Source organism: Taudactylus pleione, unplaced genomic scaffold, assembly GCF_031769625.1.
Source record: "Taudactylus pleione unplaced genomic scaffold, aTauple2 ptg000007l, whole genome shotgun sequence".
NCBI classification, from domain to species: domain Eukaryota; kingdom Metazoa; phylum Chordata; class Amphibia; order Anura; family Myobatrachidae; genus Taudactylus; species Taudactylus pleione.
The window spans coordinates 26,064,005-26,083,448 of NW_028284410.1; the positions used below are offsets into that span (position 1 = coordinate 26,064,005).

The 19,444-nt window shown below is 44.3% G+C and overlaps 1 pseudogene; it reads left to right on the forward strand.

Moving 5' to 3' along the window:
* Positions 1-1,819: 1,819 nt before the first annotated feature.
* Positions 1,820-2,971, forward strand: LOC148543004 (uncharacterized; annotated as a pseudogene).
* Positions 2,972-19,444: the final 16,473 nt, after the last annotated feature.

Here is a 19,444-nt window from a genome sequence, read left to right on the forward strand (position 1 = left end):
CCTTATCTCAAGCACCTGCTGCAAATGTCACAACTGGATAGCTTTGTGAGGATAATAATGACTGAGGCTAATTGAATTGTCTCTGTGTGAAAGTAGATAGTCAGCTTTTGGCACCTTGGTTTAGGGAAAAAAATGTCACTTGCAGCTGAAAATCCTGCTAAGGATATATCTATCCTGTTTCCAGGGTTGTATCAGAAATGTCACTCTATGTGGTGAGTCAGCCGCTGTTATTGTCTTACCTGGACCTGTATGAAATCACAGGTCCCAGCGCTCCTGCTGCACACTACGGCTGCTGCGTGTACACAGTCCTGCAGTCTAGCAATCGAGGTATCCGCTCACCTGTGGCTGTCTAACAATTGCTTCCTTTAGTGGTCAGCCTGCTGGGGGTTCCTCAGTGCGCACTCTGGACCCCCGCACCACGGTTACCACATATGAATGGAGACTAAGGGCCTGATTCAGAGGCGCTCGTAAGCGGCCGCTCGTTCGTTCTGACCGATGTTCGCACATCTGCGCATGCGTACGGATTTTAATATGCATGCGCGAACCAGTCAGTGCGGACGAAAATCGTTTATTCGCTATATAGCGAATGCCTCCTATTTTGAGTGACAGAAGGAGGCGTATGTGGGTGGTAACAGGGGAAGGTGCTTGAAAACGGGGGTGTGGAATTAGATCGCAGGCGTGCTTAAAGGTCAAAACGGGCGTTTTAAGGGAGTGCATAATTAATACAGCAGCGTCATTGACCACGTCACTTGGTTTTTTTTTACTCCGAACTCGCAAAATAGCGGTTGAAAAAACCAGCCACAAGAATAGCGAGCAGTTCATACGCTGTTCGATGTGCTCGATTAATCTTATAAATAGCGGACATGACGTAGGATGCGAGCGGCCAGGGGGTGTATTTTACAAAATTACAACCGCAAGTTTTGCTCGCTCGTTCAGACTTAGAGGCGTGAACAGACCGCAATTAGCGAACGGTTCATTTGAATAGCCACCCCTTGTTTTAGAATGAACGACCGCAAATAGCGAGCGGCTCTGAATCAGGCCCTAAGTATCAGGTACTTCCTTCTACTCCCTACTGCTCTCTCATTACTGCCAGCCGCCGGGACTCCCTGCGCTGCTGTTAGGCACCAGGGACAATGGTGCGAATTGGCTCTAAAAGCAGAAGCACCTTATCATACTTCATTTTGCCAGTACTGGGGACTCTCATTTTCTGGCCTCTATATATTTATAAGACAGGAAACACCAGATCCCAGGTGTATAAGTACACAACTCTTTCATCTATATCATAATTTTGTTATACTTAGTCTTATAGGTAGAATCGAGGGATGCCCTCTGCTACCAATGTTATTATATTACTGTGGTTATCCATGGTGCATAGCAATTTTAATTGTGTGTATTCTTTTCACTTTCATATGATTTATTATCCATTTATTATTTCGCCCCTTTTTTGCACTCTTATACCCCTTTCACATCGCCAAAATAACCCGGGTTATTCCCAGGTTGTTGCCGGGTCGACCCGGGTAGATATGATTTTAAAATGCACCAAAATGAATAACCCGGGTCGACTGACCCGGTATTTCAACCCGGGTTAAAAGAAGGGTTAAACACGGGTCGGAGCCGGGTTATTTGGCTCTTAAATGGTACAGATTCGACTCGGGTCAGAGAAAATAGTGCTGATTGGCATTTTCAAGTCAGCTGACCAGCCTGCACACAGAGCACATGTCTTTGTATTTACATTACTGTCCTGCACACTTTGAGGAAAAGGCAGCTAATAATCAGCAAAGTGTACTATACTGCACTTTACTTTCACTTTGGAGGTATCATGGCAAACTGGAGTGATGAGGAAGTAATGGAGTTGCTGCGGATCAGGGGTGAGGAAGAAATACGTAAACAGATAACTGGCACTGTCAAGGATGCGATAACTTATCGCAACATCAGCAAAATGTTGGCTGCATCTGGATTCATCAGGAGCCAACAGTAGGTCGTCAATAAGCTGAAGGCACTGAAGAAGCAATTTCATAAGGTGAACAACCACAATAGAAATCGCAGTGGTGCTGCCCGCATGGACTGGAAGTTCTTTGAGCTGTGTGCCAATGCATTTGGCCATACTGCATTAAGCAGACCTGTGACATTGTCATCTAGTCTGACTGCAGCTGAAACTAGCCAGGTCTGTGCAGCCGAACCCCTGCCTGCTATAGTGAACCCAGAGGGACGGTTATCTCCGCCACCGTCACCAACATTGTTTGGGGATGACCCTACACCCATGGCGGCTGATCCACCGATCGCCTACAACACAGGTGGCTGTTGAGGCACAACCTTCAACTAGTGAGGGTGCAACAACTGCAACCCAGCCTTTACGAGGATTATGTGACATTGATATATTATTAACAGTACAAAATTAAAGGCATGGGAGGCAGTGACTTCCCTGTTTACATTTTCTGATCATCACTTATCAAAACTCATTTGAAATTGTAAATGAATTTTAAAAAAATACAATTTTTAAAAATGTTAAATGTTGCAGTGTGTATGCAGTGTGTAGGTGGGAGGGTACCACAAACACGCTTGCTAAAATCGCTGCTGTTTTGTATATCCTTGCTGCAAATGGCATTTTGAATAAATTATTCTATCTCTTGTGCCCACAGTATATACGGTACTGCCAAGGAGGAGGCGGCCAAATAAAACTGAGCAGGCAGCCAAAGCCATGACGAGTGTTCTGCTGGAAAAACTTGAGCAAATGGATGCATCTTTTGCAGCAAGGGAAGATGCTCGCATGGAGCGTAACATGCCGGTGATCCAAAATATGCAGAACAATTTTCTGGAGCAATTTTACAGAGATGCTTGTGAGCGCCAGAAGGAGAGCCAGGAATTTATCTGGTCTCTATTTGATCGCACTTTTCCAGCTAGCGAAGGCCAACACTCAGGCTCCCCCACATCATCTGTCTCACCAATATGGTCACTCTTATCCCCAGTATAACCCTGCACCTTACCCAGCCCCATACGGGTATGCTCATCCCCAACCTCCTCCTTCAGAAAGGCCGGAAAATCCCAATGAATCACTTTTTCGTAATTTGCCTTAATCTATTAATTTTACTTATAGTTGTTTGTTTTCTTGATAATATATTTCACAATAGTTTTTAAAATATTTTACATGATATTTCTATGTTTATTGCAAATAATTCTAAGGTTTCACTCCTCTTTTGTTAACCTTTAAAAATGTAATATGTAATCCAAAAACAAAGTGTAACACACGTCTACTCTGTTTTTGCTGTTGTACATGGGCAGTTTAATGTCAACAAAAACGTTCTAATTTGTGAATACTATAACAAAAAAATAAAACATTTAAAGCAACAAAGATGAAAGGTTGGCCATTATTGAAGCCCTAATTCAAGAGTCCTAATGCATTTTCCACAACCATTCTTGCAGAGCTTAGGGTGTGAGTGTACGTAATTTGATTTTGGCACAGCTGGACGTGTTGCGTGAAGCCCTTCATCAACCATCTTCTTAAAGGGTAGGCTGCATCACCAATTATATGGACTGGTACTTCCACTCCATCAACTGTTTTAGATTTCTATTTTAAAAGAGAAAATTGCATTCAGAATAGGACCAGAATCGTCCAGAAGGGGCAGACTGGTGGGCACAGAAGGGGTGTTGTTGTTTGCAGGTATGGAATATTTGTGTACAATGGTCACGGAATCACATTCTTTAGGAAACATTAACCGCTGTATGATGACAGGTTACAAAAATATACGCATGAACAACAGGGCCTGCTATTATAAAAAAAATTAATTAATATTTACTTACCTCTCTTGGGAAAAGCCAGCCACCTTGCTTGTCCTCTGCTAGTCGGAAAATTTGGGAATTGGCAAGTACTCAAGCATCATGTGCCCATCCAGGCCACCATATAAAGACTAGGGGTGTGCACCGGCCACTTTTCGTGTTTTGGTTTTGGATCTGGATCTTTCTTCGTGTTTTGATCTGGATTGGTTTTGCCAAAACCACCCTTCCGTGTTTTGGGTTCTGGGTTTTGTGTTTTGGATCTGTATTTTTTTTTTAAAAAGCATAAAAACAGCTAAAATCACAGAATTTCTGTGTTTTTCTGCTCCTATGCTATTATTAACCTCAATAACCTTAATTTCCACTCATTTCCAGTCTATTCTGAACACCTCACACCTCACAATAGTGTTTTTATATCCAAAAGGTTGCACCGAGGTAGCTGGATGACTATGCTAAGCGACACGAGTGGGCGGCACAAACATGTGGCCCATCTAGGAGTGACACTGCAGTGGCAGACAGGATGGCAGTTTGAAAAACTAGGCCGCAAACAGTACATAATGCAAAGAAAAAAAAGAGGTGCAAGATGGAATTGTCCTTGGGCCCTCCCACCCACCCTTATGTTGTATAAACAGGACATGCACACTTTAACAAACCAATCATTTCAGCGCCAGGGTCTGCCACACGACTGTGGCTGAAACGATTGGTTGGTTTGGGCCCCCACAAAACAAGCTGGCAATTAATCTGTCCCTGCACAAACTGGCTCTACGGAGGCAAGATGTCGTCCTCATCCTCCTCATTCACCGATTCCTCACCTTCTTCAGTGTTGTGTACATCCTCATCCTCACAGAGTATTAATTCGTCCCCGCTGGAATCCACCACCACAGGTCCCTCTGTACGTTATGGAGGCTGGTCTCCCTGGAAGAGTTGATAATTAATTTTTATGAACATCATCTCCACATTTTGTGGAAGCAACCACCTACGCCTTTCGCTGACAAGGTTCCCGGCTGCACTAAACACTTTCGGAGTACACACTGGAGGGGAGGCAACTCAGGTATAATAGAGCCAGTTTGTACAGGGGCCTCCAAATTGCCTCTTTTTCCTGCCAGTACATGTACGGACTGTCTGACATGCCTACTTGGATGCTGTCACTGATGTAATCCTTTAACAGACAGACACATGCTTGTCGCTGCTGCTTTGAGGATGCAGGTGCGGCTACAGCCCACACAATTCACAAAGACAGAAAATTTTATTTTTTATTTTTTGTGGAGCGCACTTTGAGGGTTACACCACCCTTTAACAGACAGACGCACGCTTGTCACTGCTGCTTTGAGGATGCAGGAGTGGCTACAGCCCACACAATTCACAAAGACAGAAAAAAAAGAATAATTTTTTTATTGTTTGTGGAGCGCACTTTGAGGGTTACACCACCCATTAACAGACAGACGCACGCTTGTCGCTGCTGCTTTGAGGACAGTATCATATGCAGTGACAGTAGACTTGTCAGAAATTGTTGGCAAGTCCTTCAGTCTGGACCAGATGTCCAAACCGGCCCTTGACTTATGACACAGGCGCACGCTTGGCACTGCTACTGTGTTGATGCACGTGTGGCTACATCGTACACAAGTCACAAACACAGAAAAAATTTTTTGGAGCACTTTGGGGGTTACACCACCCTTTAACAGACTTATGGGACACAGGCGCATGCTTGGCCCTGCTCCTTTGTTGATGCACGTGCAGCTACAGTGTACACAATTCACAAAGACAGAAATAAAAAAGAAGAATTTTTTATTTTTTGTGGAGCGCACTTTGAGGGTTACACCACCCTTTAACAGGCAGACACAGGTTTGTCGCTGCTGCTTTGAGAATGCAGGTGCGGCTACTGCGCATACATTTCACACACAAACACAGAAAAAAAGATTATTTTATTTTGGTTGGAGCGCACTTTGGGGGTTACACCACCCTTTAACAGACAGACACATGCTTGTCGCTGCTGCTTTGAGAATGCAGGTGTGGCTACAGCCCACACATTTCACAAAGACAGGAAAAAAAGAAGAATTTTTTATTTTTTGTGGAGCGCACTTTGGGGGTTACACCACCCTTTAACAGACAGATGCACACTTGTCGCTGCTGCTTTGAGGATGCAGGTGCGGCTACAGCCCACACAATTCACAAAGACAGAAAAAAAAATAAGAATTTTTTTATTGTTTGTGGAGCGTACTTTGAGGGTTACATCACCCTTTAACAGACAGACGCACGCTTGTCGCTGCTGCTTTGAGAATGCAGGTGGAATCTAGACGGGATTTGGAACCGGGGACATACTACCTCCATCAATTGCCTAAATCCCACTGCACTAATGGCGGTTACCGGATGCACGTCTAACACCAACATAGCAGTCAAGGCCTCAGTTATACGTTTTGCTTCAGGATGACTGCTGTCGTACTTCATCCTCATCGCTAGGGACTGTTGGAGGGTCAATTGTTTAGTAAAAGTAGTGATGTTCCTACTTCCTCTCTGGGATGATGAACAACTCCCAGCAGCAGCAACAGCACTAGGAGGAAGTGGTTCTTGATCTTTCCCTATTTTATTTTAATCAGAGAAAGTTTGGTCCTCCATTTATGTTATATTGATATATACGTGCGGCTAAGGGGCACACAAACACAGAAAATAATTTTTTATTTTTGTTGGAGACTAGTGCACTTTGTGGGTTACACCACCCTTTAAGAAGTGAGCCATCCGGCCCTTTACTTATGGGACACAGGCGCACGCTTGGCGCTGCTCCTTTGTTGATGCACGTGCAGCCACAGTGCACACAATTCACAAACACAGAAAATATTTTTTTATTTTGTTTGGAGTGCCCTTTGGGGGTTACAGCACCATTTAACAAACAAGCCAGCCGGCCCTTTACTAATGGGACACAGGCGCACGCTTGGCGCTGCTCCTTTGTTGATGCACGTGCAGCCACAGTGCACACAATTCACAAACACAGAAAATATTTTTTATTTTGTTTAGAGTGCACTTTGGGGATTACAGCACCCTTTAACGGTCAAGCCAGCTGGCCCTTTACTTATGACACAGGCGCATGCTTGGCACTACTTTGTTGATGCACGTGCGGCTACAGTGCACACAATTCACAAACACAGAAAATATTTTTTTATTTTGTTTGGAGTGTACTTTGTGGGTTACAGCACCCTTTAACGGACAAGCCAGCCGGCCCTTTACTTATGGGACACAGGCGCACACTTGGCGCTGCTCCTTTGTTGATGCACGTGCAGCCACAGTGCACACAATTCACAAACACAGAAAATATTTTTTATTTTGTATCGAGTGCACTTTGGGGGTTACAGCACCCTTTAACGGTCAAGCCAGCCGGCCCTTTACTTATGACACAGGCGCACGCTTGGCACTACTTTGTTGATGCACGTGCGGCTACTGTGCACACAATTCACAAACACAGAAAAAATATTTTTTTTGCACTTGGGGGGAGCACCCCTGATGGACAGAGCACCCCCTGGACTACACTACAGCACCCCTTTAGGACTGGGACACTGCACAGGACTTTGGAGTGGACACAGCCCCTATGGACAACTGACTGCACAACACAGTCCAGCCAGCCCCTATGGACTTTGGAGGAGTGGACAAAGCCCCTATGGACAACAGCAGTGCAGCACAGCACAGCACAACACCACAATGCACTACACTACACTACACAGCCCAGCCAGCCCTAACTCCCACCCTCCCTCTTCACTGTCCACAGCCGAGTGAGAAAATGGCTCCGACGCGGGTACCTTATATTGGATCCAAAACCTGCGAGACCCGGAAGGTGGGATGATAACGTTTTGCCTCGATTTCAGATCCGAGTCAGGCGGGAAAAGTCGAGCCTTACTCGGATCGGCCTCGGATCGGGAGGGCTCGGGGGGGTTCGGATTTCAGAAATCCGAACCCGCTCACCCCTAATAAAGACATCTGTGAAGCTGGGGGAAAACAAAAATTAGTTTTAAGAAAGTGGCTGCCATACTAAAATAATAAACAAAAAATGGACAGAACAGTCTTACCAATATTTATGATCCACCACAGCCCATAAAACAATGGAGTGACATCCTTTTCTGTTGTAATAGTCTGCATGGTTTTCGCTAGGGGCAATTATAGGAATGTGGGTACCATCAATTGCACATGCGCACTGTGGATATCCACGGGCCACAAAACCATTTATTGTGTCCTGTAAACGCTGTCCTTGGGGAAGACAAATAAATCGATGGCATAGACTTTGCACCAGTGCCCGTGTGACCTGATAAACAATGTTGCACACTGTCGATATGCCCACACCAAAGAGACACGACAGGGTGCGATATTCACCCGGAGTAGCATACCACCACAAGGCAATGGCTAGCCTCCTGCTTGGCTCAATGGGTGTCCGGAAGTTAGTGGTCTGCCTAGATAGTGCTGGGGTCAGTAGATTCAAGAGGTACTGGAAGGTCGGCTGTGACATTCTGAAGTGTGACTTCCACTGGACATCCTCAAAAATAAGTACACTTTGCATGAATGCTTGCCCATGCTGCCTTTCTCTAGACCACAATCTTCGGTCGGAAGAGAGGTGGAGGTTCAAGATAGTTGTCACCGAAGCAGTTAAGAGGGATCTCCTCCTACACAGATACTGTCTCCACAAAATATCACTTTCAGCCAAAACCTGCACCCTCCTTGGGCTTGGAACATAGCTGCAGAAGAAGCTACAGAAAGTGAGAAGCTCTAATAACCTCTCACAGGCTGAATCCACCAGCAGTACAGCAGAAACAATCATAAATGCAGGACTCTGTGCTGTGACATGTGCTCTGTCGGCCATTATTGCTGCACTGCAAGCATTCCCCAGCCCCTCCTTTTCTTTACTGAAAACGTCATAATTGTGAGCCAATAAAACCTTTTAAAAATTACATCACACTGTTTTAACATGGGCAACCCGGGTTAAGTTAAAAGGCACCAAATCTGCAATAAACCCGGGTCCAACCCATGTTTGCGATGTGAAAGGGATATTAGAGTGCTCATTTCACTTTAATATGCATGTGTTTTATTGCTGTTACCACACTTAGGAAGATTCACTGTTTATTCCTCTATCGAAAATGGATGCATAGCAGAAATCTGCCCAGAGGCATTCCTGAATACCTGCATTGCTAAATGCTATATATAGATATATATCAGAAACAACTGTGATTACCAATTGTCATATATATTTCAATATACACAGGAAACAATTGTGATTGCCGATTTCATTCAAAATTGTATATTTCAATACTCAATGTCCTGTTTTGTGGTTTTTGAAAGATACAGTATGTATGTGTGCCTATTTCACTTTACTATGCATATGTTTTATTGCTGTTTAGGAAGATTTCCTGCTCATTCCTCTATTGAGAATGAATGCATAGCAGAAATCTGCTCAGAGGCAATCCTGAATACCTGCATTGTTAAATGCTATATATATATATATATATATATATATATATATATATATATATATTAGGGATGAGCAGGCTCGGATAGGTTCGAGTCTGCAGGTTGAGTTCGGATTTTTCCCTCCAAAAAAACGGAACTCAGAAAGAGGCAAAACGTCATCTTGCATGGACGAACATCATCATTCCTGATGATGTTCGTCCATGCAAGATGACGTTTTGCCTCTTTCTGAGTTTTTAAGGAGTGCCGACAGATTATGTCGGCACTCCTTAAAATGACGGGCCACAGGCTGATCATTGTCCTTGCATGAAAGGGCAAGGCGAATAGCTGACCTATGTAACGCCATGCTTTCACGAAATTGCCTGGTGGTTTTACCTACATAAAGATGTCCGCAAGGGCATCTAATGTAGTAAACGACATATTGGCTTGTGCAGGACAGGATATGTTTGATTTTATATCTATGTCCAGTATGTGGATGTGCAAAACTATCACCTGTCTCAAGGAAGCTGCATGTTGTGCAGCCCAAAAATCGGTAATTACCAGGTTTTTTAGTTAGAAAATTAGGGATGACATTGCTGTCAAAACCTGTGATGTCCGTGTGGACTAACCAATCACGGACATTCTTACCACGTTTGAAGCAAGGAAAAATGGATGAATTGTGAAGAAGGGGTAAAGATGTGTCTGATTTAATCAGGGGCCAAAACTGTTGCGCTTTCCTGATCAATGTAGTACTACTAGCGCTAAAACCAATGACCCATACAATCTTATCAGTAGTCTTACTGCTGGATTTTAAACCCCCAACCAGTTTTCTGGGAGCTGTTAAGGCCCTATCTCGTGCTTCTCTCAGTAATTTAATAGGGTACCCTCTAACAACAAAATCATCCATCATCTTTTCAATTTGATACTTCTTATCCATAGCATCGCTACAGATGCGATGCACTCTCAAAAATTGGGAGTAAGGTAAGCCTTTAATGAGGTTTCTAGGATGATGACTCAAGGCTATAAGTAAGTTGTTACGATCCGTGGGTTTTTTGTAGACAGAGGTGAATATTTTGCCATTAGTTACCTGCACTAGTACATCTAAGAAATGAAGTTTTTCAGCACTAATATCAAAAGTGAATTTGATATTGGGGTCAATAGAGTTGACAGTATTCATCATAGAAATAAAAGAGCCTCGAGATCCATGCCAAATCAAACACACGTCATCTATATACCGTCTAAAAATCTTAATGCATTTAGAAAACACATTATTACTGAAAAATAAATAATTTTGAACACTAAACATGAAAGCATTGGCATAGACCAGGGCTGCGCATGATCCCATCGTGCAGCCCAGAATCTGTAGGTAAAATCTACCATCAAACAGGAAATAGTTACGTCTATGGGTAAGTTCCAACAAACGCAAAAAAATTGAAAGATCAGGTCCCTGGTAATGCGGGCTATTGATTAATAAATGCTCTACTGCCTTAATCCCCCTATCATGGGGAATATTGGTATATAAACTGACTATGTCAATAGTACATAACCAGTGATCCGTAGGAAGTTCCTTAAAGTCATCAAAGATTTTGAGAAAATCAGTAGTGTCCTGGAGGTATACTCTCTGGGATTGAACAGCAGGTTGTAAATAATAGTAAATGTATCTTGAAGCATCATAATATAAGGAATTCCGGGCCGATTTGATCGGTCTCTCCGGGGGATTGGCAACATCTTTGTGAAGCTTTGGAAGCGTATAAAACACCGGTACTATTGGTGTCGATGGTAACATAGCCTGCATGGTATTTTTAGTTATGATGTCATTATCACAAGCAGATTGCAGTACCGTGGTTAGCTCAAGTTTAAATTCAGCTGTAGGATCCCTAGATAGCTTCTCATATACCAAAGAATCAGATAACTGTCTTAGAGCTTCTACTCTATAATCACTAGTATTTTGAAGTACAACTCCGCCCCCCTTATCAGCAGGGCGGATTACTATTGTATTATCAGCCCCTAGATTTTTTAGAGCTGTCATCTCATTCTTAGATAAATTGGAGCGAATACGTTCCATTTTGTCACAATCTTTTATACAGGATTCCATAATATTGGTGAATCCTTTGATGGAAATATTGCTTGAACATGGATCGAATGAGGATTTAGGCTTAATTGGACAAGCGTCCACATTACTAGCAGCGTTATCTGTTCTATGACCAAAGAAATCCTTAAGACGCAATTGTCTATTAAATTTGCTGAGATCAATACGGCTTTGTAGAGAATTATATTGTACTGTAGGTACAAAGCTTAAGCCACGTTGTAACACATTGCGTTCATACACAGATAGTATTCGCGAAGAGAGATTATAGATTATTTCTTCTTTTTTGGAACCACTTTTCTTCTGCCTTTGGCACTGTCCTCCCCTCCTGGTAAAAGTTGTAATGGAGGGTCTTTCTTGGCCCTTGTAGTAACCTCTAAAGGGGGCCTGCGAGAAGATGATGCATTGCTGGTACCGGCATATTCCGGATCACTTGTCTGTCCTCCACTCGAAGTATCGCCGCTGCCGTTCTGTCTGCTATTGTTGTCGTTTTGCAGAGGGCACCCATGCTATGCTCTATTTGGAGTTAGAGTGCCAAGCCTGTGGCAATCTGTATTGGAAGTGGAGTTTCATTTACCTGAGCTGAGGCACCAACCCCGTTTTATCACGTCCATCTGGGATTTTGGCTTACCTTACTCCCAATTTTTGAGAGTGCATCGCATCTGTAGCGATGCTATGGATAAGAAGTATCAAATTGAAAAGATGATGGATGATTTTGTTGTTAGAGGGTACCCTATTAAATTACTGAGAGAAGCACGAGATAGGGCCTTAGCAGCTCCCAGAAAAATGGTTGGGGGTTTAAAATCCAGCAGTAAGACTACTGATAAGATTGTATGGGTCAATGGTTTTAGCGCTAGTAGTACTACATTGATCAGGAAAGCGCAACAGTTTTGGCCCCTGATTAAATCAGACACATCTTTACCCCTTCTTCACAATTCATCCATTCTTCCTTGCTTCAAACGTGGTAAGAATGTCCGTGATTGGTTAGTCCACACGGACATCACAGGTTTTGACAGCAATGTCATCCCTAATTTTCTAACTAAAAAACCTGGTAATTACCGATGTTTGGGCTGCACGACATGCAGCTTCCTTGAGACAGGTGATAGTTTTGCACATCCACATACTGGACATAGATATAAAATCAAACATATCCTGTCCTGCACAAGCCAATATGTGGTTTACTACATTAGATGCCCTTGCGGACATCTTTATGTAGGTAAAACCACCAGGCAATTTCGTGAACGCATGGCATTACATAGGTCAGCTATCCGCCTATCAGCCTGTGGCCCGTCATTTTAAGGAGTGCCGACATAATCTGTCGGCACTACGGTACAAAATGATCGACCACATTCTTGTCAATATGCGGGGTGGGGATAGAGCTACGCTGCTCCTACAAACTGAAGCCCGCTGGATTTTTCGACTTAATACTGTACAGCCATATGGGCTGAATGAAACCTTATCCCTTGCATGCTTTAATTAGTTTCTCCTTCTGGTTTTTTACATATTGGCTTTATTAGTTTGTATATTTAAATCTATTGCATTGTTTGTACACCGCTTAATATATATATACTTTTAATAGGCAGTCATGCGATATTTATATATTTTCTCTGTATATCTGTTTTCATGTTTCTATGTATATGCTGGTGAAGGGTTTTCTCTGTGAACTTTTGTGTACAGTGTTGCCATGGCAAGCCTGCTGCCGGACGTCACGCTTGCTGAGTGGTGCTTAGTGATGACGTCAGGCTCAGTCTCGGGAGGATGGCAGGGCGTGCACTCGTGGTGGCCTATGTATATAGGTAAGTTTGTTTCTGTATGTTCGTAATATTCCTGATGAAGGTCCGAAAGGACTGAAACGTTGAATTAAAACACAGTGGTCTGATGACCCGGTCTTAAAAGACTATTTCTTTGCGAGTGCCACTGCCGTTCTGTGTCTGCTATTGTTGTCGTTTTGCAGAGGGCACCCATGCTACGCTCTATTTGGAGTTAGAGTGCCAAGCCTGTGGCAATCTATATATATATATATATATATATATTAGGGGTGAGCGGGTTCGGATTTCTGAAATCCGAACCCCCCCGAGCCCCCCCGATCCGAGGCCGATCCGAGTCAGGCTCGACTTTTCCCGCCTGACTCGGATCTGAAATCGAGGCAAAACGTCATCATCCCGCCTTCCGAGTCTCGCGGGTTTTGGATCCTATATAAGGTACCCGCGTCGTGCCATTTTCTCACTCGGCTGTGGACAGTGAAGAGGGAGGGTGGGAGTTAGGGCTGGCTGGGCTGTGTAGTGTAGTGTAGTGCAGAGTAGTGTTGTGCTGTGCTGTGCTGCGCTGTGCTGCTGTTGTCCACTACTTCAAAGTCCATAGGGGCTGGCTGTGTTGTGCTGTGCTGCTGTTGTTAATAGGGGCTGTGTCCACTACTTCAAAGTCCATAGGGGCTGGCTGGACTGTGTTGTGCAGTCAGTTCTCCATAGGGGCTGTGTCCACTCCAAAGTCCTGTGCAGTGTCCAGTCCTAAAGGGGTGCTGTAGTGTTGTCCAGGGGGTGCTCTGTCCATCAGTGCTAAAAAAATAATAATTTTTGTGTGTTTGTGAATTGTGTGCGCAGTAGCCGCACGTGCATCAACAAAGTAGTGCCAAGCGTGCGCCTGTGTCATAAGTAAAGGGCCGGCTGGCTTGACCGTTAAAGGGTGCTGTAACCCCCAAAGTACACTCCAGTCCAAACCAAAAAAAAAAATATTTTCTGTGTTTGTGAATTGTGTGCGCAGTAGCCGCACGTGCATCAACAAAGTAGTGCCAAGCGTGCGCCTGTGTCATAAGTAAAGGGCCGGCTGGCTTGAACGTTAAAGGGTGCTGTAATCCCCAAAGTACACTCCAGTCCAAACCAAAAAAAAAATTATTTTCTATGTTTGTGAATTGTGTGCGCAGTAGCCGCACGTGCATCAACAAAGTAGTGCCAAGCGTGCGCCTGTGTCATAAGTAAAGGGCCGGCTGGCTTGACCGTTAAAGGGTGCTGTAACCCCCAAAGTACACTCCAAACCAAAAAAATATATATTTTCTGTGTTTGTGAAATGTGTCCGCAGTAGCCGCACGTGCATCAACAAAGTAGTGCCAAGCGTGCGCCTGTGTCATTAGTAAAGGGCCGGCTGGCTTGACCGTTAAAGGGTGCTGTAACCCCCAAAGTTCACTCCAGTCCAAACCAAAAAAAAAATAATTTTCTGTGTTTGTGAATTGTGTGCGCAGTAGCCGCACGTGAATCAACAAAGTAGTGCCAAGTGTGCGCCTGTGTCATAAGTAAAGGGCCGGCTGGCTTGACCGCTAAAGGGTGCTGTAACCCCCAAAGTACACTCCAAACCAAAAAAAAAATATTTTCTGTGTTTGTGAATTGTGTGTGCAGTAGCCGCACGTGCATCAACAAAGTAGTGCCAAGCGTGCGCCTGTGTCATTAGTAAAGGGCCGGCTGGCTTGACCGTTAAAGGGTGCTGTAACCCCCAAAGTACACTCCAGTCCAAACCAAAAAAATATAAATTTTCTGTGTTTGTGAATTGTGTGCGCAGTAGCCGCACGTGCATCAACAAAGTAGAGCCAAGCGTGCGCCTGTGTCATAAGTAAAGGCCGGCTGGCTTGACCGTTAAAGGGTGCTGTAACCCCCAAAGTACACTCGAAACCAAATAAAAAAATATTTTCTGTGTTTGTGAATTGTGTGCGCAGTAGCCGCACGTGCATCAACAAAGTAGTGCCAAGCGTGCGCCTGTGTCATAAGTAAAGGGCCGGCTGGCTTGACTGTTAGAGGGTGCTGTAACCCCCAAAGTACACTCCAAACCAAATAAAAAAATATTTTCTGTGTTTGTGAATTGTGTGCGCAGTAGCCGCACGTGCATCAACAAAGTAGTGCCAAGCGTGCGCCTGTGTCATAAGTAAAGGGCCAGCTGGCTTGACCGTTAAAGGGTGCTGTAACCCCCAAAGTACACTCAAAGCCAAATAAAAAAATATTTTCTGTGTTTGTGAATTGTGTGCGCAGTAGCCGCACGTGCATCAACAAAGTAGTGCCAAGCGTGCGCCTGTGTCATAAGTAAAGGGCCGGCTGGCTTGACCGTTAAAGAGTGCTGTAATCCCCAAAGTACACTCCAAACCAAATAAAAAAATATTTTCTGTGTTTGTGAATTGTGTGCGCAGTAGCCGCACGTGCATCAACAAAGTAGTGCCAAGCGTGCGCCTGTGTCATTAGTAAAGGGCCGGCTGCCTTTACCGTTAAAGGGTGCTGTAACCCCCAAAGTTCACTCCAAACCAAGTAAAAAAATATTTTCTGTGTTTGTGAATTGTGTGCGCAGTAGCAGCACGTGCATCAACAAAGTAGTGCCAAGCGTGCGCCTGTGTCATAAGTAAAGGGCCGGCTGGCTTGACCGTTAAAGGGTGCTGTAACCCCCAAAGTACACTCGAAACCAAATAAAAAAATATTTTCTGTGTTTGTGAATTGTGTGCGCAGTAGCCACACGTGCATCAACAAAGTAGTGCCAAGCGTGCGCCTGTGTCATAAGTAAAGGGCCGGCTGGCTTGACTGTTAAAGGGTGCTGTATCCCCCAAAGTACTCTCCAAACCAAATAAAAAAATATTTTCTTTGTTTGTGATTTGTGTGCGCAGGAACCGCACGTGCATCAACAAAGTAGTGCCAAGCGTGCGCCTGTGTCATAAGTAAAGGGCCGGCTGGCTTGACCGTTAAAGGGTGCTGTAACCCCCAAAGTACACTCCAAACCAAATAAAAAAATATTTTCTGTGTTTGTGAATTGTGTGCACTGGGGCTGCACGTGCATCAACAAAGGTGCAGCGCCAAGCGTGCGCCTGTGTTCCATAAGTGAAGAGCCGGCTGGCTCATTTCTTAAAGGGTGGTGTAACCCACAAAGTGCACTACTCTCCAGCAAAAATAAAAAAATATTTTCTGTGTTTGTGTGCGCCTTAGCTGCACGTATATATCAATATAACATAAATGGAGGACCAAACTTTCTCCGATAAAAATAAAATATGGAATGATCAAGAACCACTTCCTCTTAGTGCTGTTGCTGCTGCTGGGAGTTGTTCGTCATCCCAGAGAGGAAGTAGGAACACCACTACTTTTACTAAACAATTGACCCTCCAACAGTCCCTAGCGATGAGGATGTAGTACGACAGCAGTCATCCTGAAGCAAAACGTATAACTGAGGCCTTGACTGCTATGTTGGTGTTAGACGTGCGACCGGTATCCGCCATTAGTGCAGTGGGATTTAGACAATTGATGGAGGTAGCGTGTCCCCAGTTCCACCTGCATCCTCAAAGCAGCAGCGACAAGCGTGCTTCTGTCTGTTAAAGGGTGTTGTAACCCTCAAAGTGCGCTCCACAAACAATAAAAAAATTATTTATTTTTTCCTCTTTGTGAAATGTGTGGGCTGTAGCCGCACCTGCATCCTTAAAGCAGCAGCGACAAGCGTGCATCTGTCTGTTAAAGGGTGGTGTAACCCTCAAAGTGTGCTCCACAAACAATAAAAAAATTCTTTTTTTTTCTGTCTTTGTGAATTGTGTGGGCTGTAGCCGCACCTGCATCCTTAAAGCAGCAGCGACAAGCGTGCGTCTGTCTGTTAAAGCGTGGTGACACCCTCAAAGTGTGCCCCACAAACAATAAAAATATTCTTCTTTTGATTTCTTTCTTTGTGAAATGTGTGGGCTGTAGCCGCACCTGCATCCTTAAAGCAGCAGCGACAAGCGTGCGTCTGTCTGTTAAAGGGTGGTGACACCCTCAAAGTGTGCTCCACAAACAATAAAAATATTCTTCTTTTTTTTTCTGTCTTTGTGAATTGTGTGAGCTGTAGCCACACTTGCATCCTCAAAGCAGCAGCGACAAGCGTGCGTCTGTCTGTTAAAGGGTGGTGTAACCCACAAAGTGCGCTCCACAAACTATAAAAATATTCTTCTTTTTTTTTTCTGTCTTTGTGAAATGTGTGGGCTGTAGCCGCACCGGCATCCTTAATGCAGCAGCGACAAGCGTGCGTCTGTCTGTTAAAGGGTGGTGTAACCCTCAAAGTGCGCTCCACAAATAATAAAAAAATTCTTTTTTTTTCTGTCTTTGTGAATTGTGTGGGCTGTAGCCGCACCTGCATCCTTAAAGCAGCAGCGACAAGCATGCGTCTGTCTGTTAAAGGGTGGTGACACCCTCAAAGTGTGCTCCACAAACAATAAAAATATTCTTCTTTTTTTTTCTGTCTTTGTGAATTGTGTGAGCTGTAGCCACACTTGCATCCTCAAAGCAGCAGCGACAAGCGTGCGTCTGTCTGTTAAAGGGTGGTGTAACCCACAAAGTGCGCTCCACAAACCATAAAAATATTCTTCTTTTTTTTTTCTGTCTTTGTGAAATGTGTGGGCTGTAGCCGCACCGGCATCCTTAATGCAGCAGCGACAAGCGTGCGTCTGTCTGTTAAAGGGTGGTGTAACCCTCAAAGTGCGCTCCACAAATAATAAAAAAATTCTTTTTTTTTCTGTCTTTGTGAATTGTGTGGGCTGTAGCCGCACCTGCATCCTTAAAGCAGCAGCGACAAGCATGCGTCTGTCTGTTAAAGGGTGGTGACACCCTCAAAGTGTGCTCCACAAACAATAAAAATATTCTTCTTTTTTTTTCTGTCTTTGTGAATTGTGTGGGCTGTAGCCGCACTTGCATCCTCAAAGCTGCAGCGACAAGCGTGCGTCTGTCTGTTAAAGGGTGGTGTAACCCTCAAAGTGCTCCAAAAAATAAAAAACTATTTTTTTTATGTGTTTGTGACTTGTGTGCGATGTAGCCGCACGTGCATGAACACAGTAGCAGCGCCAAGCAAGCGCCTGTGTCATAAGTCAAGGGCCAGTTTGGACATCTGGTCCGGACCGAAGGACGTGCCAACAATTTCTGACAAGTCTACTGTCACTGCATATGATACTGTCCTCAAAGCAGCAGCGACAAGCGTGCGTCTGTCTGTTAAAGGGTGGTGTAACCCTCAAAGTGCGCTCCACAAACAATAAAAATATTCTTCTTTTTTTTCTGTCTTTGTGAAATGTGTGGGCTGTAGCCGCACCTGCATCCTTAAAGCAGCAGCGACAAGCGTGTGTCTGTCTGTTAAAGGGTGGTGACACCCTCAAAGTGTGCTCCACAAACAATAAAAATATTCTTCTTTTTTTTTCTGTCTTTGTGAAATGTGTGGGCTGTAGCCGCACCTGCATCCTTAAAGCAGCAGCGACAAGCGTGCGTCTGTCTGTTAAAGGATTACATCGGTGACAGCATCCAAGTAGGCATGTCAGACCTGTCAGTACCTGTACTGGCAGGAAAAAGAAGCAATTTGGAGGTCCCAGTACAAACTGGCTCTATTTTACCTGAGTTGCCCCCCCTCCAGTGTGTACTCCGAAAGAGTGTTTAGTTCAGACGGGAACCTTGTCAGCGAAAGGCGTAGGAGGTTGCTTCCACAAAATGTGGAGAAGATGATGTTCATAAAATGAATTATCAACTCTTCCAGGGAGACCAGCCTCCAGAACGTACAGAGGGACCTGTGGTTGTGGATTCCAGCGGGGACGAATTAATACTCTGTGAGGATGAGGATGTACACAACACTGAAGAGGGTGAGGAATTGGTGGATGAGGAGGATGAGGACAACATCTTGCCTCCGTAGAGCCAGTTTGTGCAGGGACAGATTAATTGCCAGCTTGTTTTGTGGGGGCCCAAATGAACCAATCATTTCAGCCACAGTCGTGGCAGACCCTGGCGCTGAAATGTTTGGTTTGTTAAAGTGTGCATGTCCTGTTTATACAACATAAGGGTGGGTGGGAGGGCCCAAGGACAATTCCATCTTGCACCTCTTTTTTTTCTTTGAATTATGTACTGTTTGGGGCCTAGTTTTTCAAACTGCCATCCTGTCTGCCACTGCAGTGTCACTCCTAGATGGACCACGTGTTTGTGCCGCCCACTCGTATCTCTTAGCATAGTCATCCAGCTACCTCGGTGCAACCTTTTGGATATAAAAACACTATTGTGAGGTGTGAGGTGTTCAGAATAGACTGGAAATGAGTGGAAATTAAGGTTATTGAGGTTAATAATAGCATAGGAGCAGAAGAAAAACCCACAAATTCTGTGATTTTAGCTGTTTTTATGCTTTTTTTAATAAAAATACAGATCCAAAACACAAAATCCA